Below are 7,335 nucleotides of genomic sequence, written 5' to 3'. Positions count from 1 at the left end.
CAGGTCAGAGGAAGGAAAAAGGATCAGTTTCTCTGTACAATGGAAAAAAGCGTCTTGCTGTCATGTTATAACAACATGCGTTATCATTGTATGATGTTGTAACATATGGGGTTCAGTATGGGGTGTTGTAACATATGGGGTTCAAACAAGATACATATTGAAATGCAATAATTTATCTTGTTAAAATGAAAAAATGTTCATGTTTCAATGTGATAAATGTCTATATTGGTAAAATTGGAAACTCATGTTTGATAAAACAGTGAAAAAGCTTCTGTACTTGTTAGAGCAGTGTAGTATTTATAGACCATTTTTTTGCTTAAGCATAGTATTTTTATTTAATTGCGAAAGACTTGTACAAATGAGCTGTACAGTATTATGAGCAGCCATGTGGAGACGCCCATGCATAGATTTTGAAACAAAAACTTAACTACACGTATAGCCTCGTTGGCGCAGTAGGCAGCGCGTCAGTCTCATAATCTGAAGGTCGTGAGTTCGAGCCTCACACGGGGCAGTTGTTTTAACAAAACAGAGGGACAGCATTTCACACTGAACTCAAAATGTGTTCACAGAGTATTCATCAGTCTCTGGCTGCATTGAGCAAAGTCATCAGAGGGACCCAGCTGCTGACTCCTGAAGTCCAAAAACTGGCCACTGCATTACTCAATCAAGAGGTAATTACGACAGAGAAAGACAAAAACTGAAGTCGACGAGTTGGTAAAAAACCCCCACAACATTATGAGAAATACCGTGTGTGACATCAGGAGTTATTGCATGTATATTTTCAAGATGATTTTAGTGTCATCTTAAAGTGTTTAAAGGGGTCATATTTTGCTAAATCCACTTTTATTAGTCTTTGATACATTTATTTGTGTATTTGTGGACCCTAATAGTTCCAAAAGTTTGAATTTGAACCCTCCAGGTGCTGCAAAGCTATCTTTATATTCATTTTGGCAAAAATCAAGTGGATATCTACAACCCGCTTTAATTCCTGCTTAATTTGTTACATCTATAACTAGTTACGTCACAACATTTGCACATATAAGGTCAAGACTTCCAAAGAACATTTCTCTGAGTACGCCATAATTGTTTATCAGCAGCAGCGGTTGTAGTCCATACTGAAAATATGTCCAAACTTTGAGCCGATTACCTTAAATGTTCAGTTGTTGGTTGTATTAACAAACACAAGTGGTTGAACAGGAAAGAGCAGCACAGCCAACAACCTGGAGGGGGCGGGGCATGAAGTGGCTCATTTTGCATTTAAAGGGCCAGCGCTCAAAATGACCTTTCTGGTGTCATTACTTAGAAATAGGGTTGAAGATGGACCTGTGGAGTTGAATTAATGAAGAATTCAGACCCAAACATAGCATTTACAGTTTATGTAGACCACAGGGAAATGCTTTAAATTCATAATTCAAATTAAAAAAAAAAAAAAAGCAAAATATCACTCCTTTAACCATGTAAAGCCTCAACCATTAAATCATTGACAAAAAAATTCCAGTTCTTTGAAACTGGAGCCTTTACTGGTCCTTCTGAACAACCAAAAAAAATATATATATATATTTTTTTCAAATATCAATTTCCATGTATGAGTTTCAATTTTGTATCATATTTGGTACATCAGGTCTGAATGCTCAAATATTATTATTTATGAGCAAATAAAAACATAATATAACACAAACAATTCCTTTTCAAAATTGGCAAAGTTCTGCCTCCTTCCTCATTGATGACAGTCTTGTAGTGTCACTGGAAAGGCCTCTGGTGAATGAATTCCTCCCCCTGGTGGATTATCTGTGTATTGCATGTATCTAATTGTAAATATCAGGTTTTTTAAGAAAAAAATATCAAACTGAGAGCTTCAAAACTCATGTATCAAATATGATACATTTGGCATTATAGGGTTAAGGCCTTATAAGAGACCAGCAGCGTGACTCACTACTCCCTCTAGTGGACATAATTCAGCCAAACTGTGTGCATGAATACACCCAGATCAAATGTCTTTACATCTTGGGCATAACTTCAGGGGTCTTTATTCCAAACACTAATGATGCTTTGAGGTCTTTAATACTACATGCAGCCCCATAAACATCTGATCTACTGTCATTTTATTCAAACACCTAGAAATAAATAGTAAAGTCATTAGTCTGGTAATGTTTTGGGAGCTGAACATGGATCAAACATATCATATGAGCTATTAACTGAGGACAGACTACCATTAGTTCTGCTTCACAGGTAAAGTCAGTCTCCTGGAAAAGGCTTTGATCCCATTCATTCTCTCAAACACTGAGCTCTCTTTGCAGTTACGTTCCCCGTCTCATCCCACACCTCCTCCACACCGCTCCCCTACAGTGAATCTCCAGCAGGTTTTTTTGCCGTCATCCTTTACACCCCATGGTCAGTGTTAGCTTTTCCTCTCACTCTCCACCCCTGAACACTCTCTTCAGCGCTGGGGCATAGTGTCTATTACAGCAGAATCCAGGATGTTTACCAGGAGCATATACTGGAAGCAGGAGAGACGACGGGCACAGGATGGGAGGATCCAGGAGCACCGTGACCATCTGCCTCCTCAGATCCTTAGAACACCTACTCCGACTGATGGTGATGTACAGAAAAAAAAAGGAGGAACCGGATATGATAAGATTTGTGATTTAGTGATTTATTACGAACATGCAATGAAATGTAACATATCGTCCCTTGAGAATCAGCTGGTTCTTCGTCCACTTTTCCTCATTTTGAAAATTTCCCCTGTCTGATCTCTGATATTTGGAGAGTTATCAATCATCTTTTGTGTGGAATAGTGTTGACTGTGGAAGGTACCCTAAACATATTGTTAACTTGTTCTAAATCTCCATAGGCTTAGAGATATAAGAAGTCAAAAAAGGACATAGAACTCTCTGATTCCAAGGTCTGGAAGTTGCCCCTGGTCAACATGTTCTATGTCCAACATAGGACCTGGTGCCAGGTGTCACTTATGATCCAAATCAGGAAGTTCTATGTCCACCTGAGTTGTTTTTAAAAAAGTTATGAACAAACTAAAAACGTTTTAGTCAGTGATTACATGTATTTTATACTGATGTCACAAAATGCAACATAAAAAAACATCCTTTGCTAGTGTTTTCCAATCCACATTTATTTAAGGTTGACAACTAAAATGAGCACATCTGTCCTTTTTCATTAAAGGTAGAATGGTGAATAAACGTGTTAGGACACCAGGAGTACCTGAGGAAATTGTGTTAACTCAGTTTTCATGGCAAACAAACATTTTCCAGCCATACTTCAATCCTCAAAGGCAGGAGAATTAGTTGTGGAATGGAGGCAAATGATGTGTAACACCATGAACCACCTTTTTAAGACTGAGGAGTGATGAGGACTGAAAATTCTTGGTACACTCACAGATAAAAGTCAATGACTGAGCCACATTCTCATTTGAACCTGACACTGAACAACATTGCCCACTTGACCAGAATCTATAACATAAAAAATAAAAATTAGAAAAAAAAGTGTATAAAATGCAAAAATGGCATCAAAATTAAATATACAGGGTGACACAAAAAAACGGGAACATTTTAACAATCCAATAAAACCAAGAGTGATGGAAGAAAAATATTTTATTCATAGTAATTGAAACCTTAAAACACGCCATTTAAGAAACAATGATGGAATTTTCATTTTTTAAAAATTACATGGTGACCCAAAAAAACGGGAATTTTTGAAGTGCGTATTGGCAGACTTGAGCAAGTGGCAGCACTGCGAGACAGTGACCTTGAGCAAGTAAACACACCCCCATTTTAGTAACCATTGGCGGCTGTGCGAGAATTGTTCAGTAACCGTGTGATCTCAAGATTCAGTAACGTTCCCTGGCCCCCTAGATCGCCAGATTTGTCCGTTTGTGATTTTTTCTTGTGGGGCTATCTCAAGAGTAAAGTGTACACGACTGGACCAAGAACTCTGGATGAGTTAAAACAGAGAATTCAGGATGAAATTGACAGTATCCCAGCTGAGATGTTGCAGCGGTCAATGAGGAATCTCAACAGCAGATTTCAAGAATGCATTCGTACAGGAGGACGCCATCTACACGAAGTAATTTTAAAAAAAATGAAAATTCCATCATTGTTTCTTAAATGGCATGTTTTAAGGTTTCAATTACTATGAATAAAATATTTTTCTTCCATCACTCTTGGTTTTCTTGGATTGTTAAAAAGTTTTTTTGTGTCACCCTGTACATTCACAGATAAAATGATCATATCAAATCAATGACAAGTCTGTAAATGAGCCAAATTCTCATTTGAACCTGAGGCTGGGATAATATTGGCCATTTGACCAAAATCTAGTATGAAAGAATGAAAGGATGGAAAATAAAACTTATCCAGAAATGCCAAATTTTGCGTCAAAATGCCTCATACACTCAGATATAAAATGACTATCAAACACACAAGTTTATCTATGAGCCACCTTCTCAGACCTGACTTCGGGACAGCCTTGCCCGTCTAAAAATGCCAAATTTGAACACTGAACTACTTTGGAGTGAATATCACATGATCCAGGTATGGCCCCTGATTGGCTCCTCTTGGACATAGAACTACCTGATTTGAAACGAGCTTTAGCTTTGATTTTAGAATGTCCTGATATGCTTAACTCCATTTCTGCAAAAAATGGACACAGAACCAGCTGATTCTCAAGGGACGATATAAGCAAACTAGCAAAACATACATAATAATACAAATATCAAGAATCATAACAATCTTAGACAGAAGAACAGCACAATAGTTCCATTTACATGCCTGAAAAGGGGTAGGAAGAAGTGCAACTTAAGATGAATGAGTCTGTTTAATGAGCATTTCTGGTCATGTCTGAGTAAGGTTTTCCAGCCTTCTATGCATCATGTTTTGATGCTGTGTAATGAGTTGTCTGTCTTCTGTAGTACATTCTGCACTGAGTCACCTCATCTGATGTCACAGTATATGCAGCTGGTTGTGGCTTTTCTGTGGTCGCCTCATTGAAAACTGACTACTATGAGATGCAGCTGCGATTAACATTTTAAATCTGGAAACCCAAATGAGAAATCACGCTTCCTGCTGGAACCCAAAACATTTTACCACTCCTGTTCTTTAGGGACCTCGCAGATGTTGGCCCGGTTTGTGTGCTTGGTGCCAAAAGCCGAAATGCCAGGGTCAGATGCATTAGACAAGATGTGTAAAAGATGTTATTGAATGAACAAACCCGACTCCATTCAGAGACAGAATGATTACATATCTACAGGATACAAAAACAAATGAAAACGTCTTATTCTGCACTGTTTATATCTTTGTGTTTAGACTAAATGTTCTAAATGTATTTGTTCGAGAGAGATTATCTGATAAAAATGAAATGTTTATGTCTAACATAGGCAGGCTTTACACAAGTATTGTACTGTATTGAGGTTAAATAAGTAGGGAAACCCCATGCATTGTGACGGGTTGATGAATGGAGGATGTAAACAGCAAAAGTGTAAGAAGTCAGGACTGGACTGGCTGCGATCCAGTAAACAACAACTGATTTTAATTATTATGCACCCATTAGACCTCATTGCTGTGTTTTCTTGACCTTAGTTCTCTTTGTATTATTAGTTCCTTAGTCTCTCTGACTGGATATATTTCCTCTGCGACAGCTATTATGTGCTTGATACTTGATCGAAACATTCATAATGAATCATAACTGACAACAGCGTGTGGGAGTCAATTCTTTGTCTTAAAAACTTGACAAATTTCCTTGCTGTGTGCGCTGCATTGTAATCACACAAAGCCTTACCGGCACACACCGCCTGTGCTTGTTTAGGATCAAAAATCCAAACAAACCTCTTTTTTAAACAATGACTGAATGCCATCATTTTCTGAATTTTATCACAAAGCGTACTCCGACTTGGCATTGCTAATTGGTGACAAAGATAAACTCTGTAAACACATTACCATGGAAACAAGCCTCTGGCAAAGTGGATTGTGTTTGCTATGATGCTGATGTTAATTTTCCACTTTTAGTTGCAAAGTTTTAAAATAACATTTGCTGATTTGAGGCCAATTCATACAAATGTATTAGATAATATACTTGATTTAGATTTGTCATATATGCAGTACTGTGCAAAAGTCTTAGGTCACCTCTAGGTTTGTTGTTTTTGAAAGTTGCTATGAGCATACATGTTTATTTCTCTTTTTTTTTTTTTCACACACAAGAAAATGCAGGAAATATGTGTGCACAGCCTTAAAAGACACACACACACAAAGTAATTAAATGGGTTTGAAAGGTTAAAGTCAATATTCAGTGTGACCCCAGACCCAGCTGACATGTGTTGAATGAAACCTGGTATAAAACATCAAAAAACTGACACAATAAATCTCATATTATCTGAACAAAAAGGTTTAAGACATGTTAAGAGCAAAAGGAGTCACACTAAATATAATCACTTTGACTGAAACATTATTACTATTACTATTGTTAATATTATTAATTTATTTTTTTAAACATTTATTAGAATAAATTCCTTGACATACAGTTCACTCTCACACATATTGAACAAATCTTATCTTATACATATTTTTTCCTACTCATACACATGTGCAGGAAAAAGAAAGCAGAGGGAGAGAAAAAAAAACAAAAACAAAAACACACCTCCACAGGTCAGGAACAAATCTTCCTTGCCAGATACAACTTAACAGGGGACAATGTTTCCAAGTAAATGTCCATCTGGAGTTGCAGGCTTGCTTACAGCTCTGTCTTTGGATCCACTGGTCCACAGTGGGTGGGTGGGGTTTAAGTCAGTTTATAGTAAGAAGTTTATGAGCTAGTAATACAAGAACTCTAAGCATATTGTTTTTTTTTTACTCAATCCCTCTAAACATATAGATAGATAGATGTTCTTCATTTATCCCAAAGTGGGAAATTACATTCTCTAGAAGTTAGGGATGCACCGATCTGATACCAGTATCGGGCATCGGCTCCGATACTCAGAGTGGGTACTCGTATTCGTACTCGTAAAAATAATCTGATACAAATGCACCGATACCACTTACGGCCGTGTGACATTCACAGTTCAGTGCGGCAGGTACGATGGAATAATGTGTGGGGAGTGTGAAGAGTGTGGAGATTTTTCAAAATAAATGACGGTGATAAAAGTAACGCTGATTGCAAGTAATGTTAAAGACACAGACAGATACGGATGGAGCGTTCTGTCCATCCTCTGCGTACATTCCATCTGTTTTCCAGGTGCTGATGGATGCGTAACCAGATGGAGAATACCGGTGGGAACCGTGGAGGTAGAGGATCTGTTCAAAGAACAACTGTGTGAGTTGGTGAAAAACTACTGAC

General features: G+C 37.6%; 1 non-coding gene across 1 annotated transcript; it reads left to right on the top strand.

The window, feature by feature from the left end:
- The first annotated feature begins 438 nt into the window (after nucleotides 1-438).
- trnam-cau (transfer RNA methionine (anticodon CAU)) lies at nucleotides 439-511 on the top strand. Its single transcript has one exon. It is a non-coding gene; the product is annotated as a tRNA-Met (tRNA).
- Nucleotides 512-7,335: the final 6,824 nt, after the last annotated feature.

Source organism: Sphaeramia orbicularis, chromosome 13, assembly GCF_902148855.1.
Source record: "Sphaeramia orbicularis chromosome 13, fSphaOr1.1, whole genome shotgun sequence".
NCBI classification, from domain to species: domain Eukaryota; kingdom Metazoa; phylum Chordata; class Actinopteri; order Kurtiformes; family Apogonidae; genus Sphaeramia; species Sphaeramia orbicularis.
The sequence above is the reverse complement of the archived record's forward strand: the minus strand, read 5'-3'. Positions and strand labels throughout refer to the sequence as shown.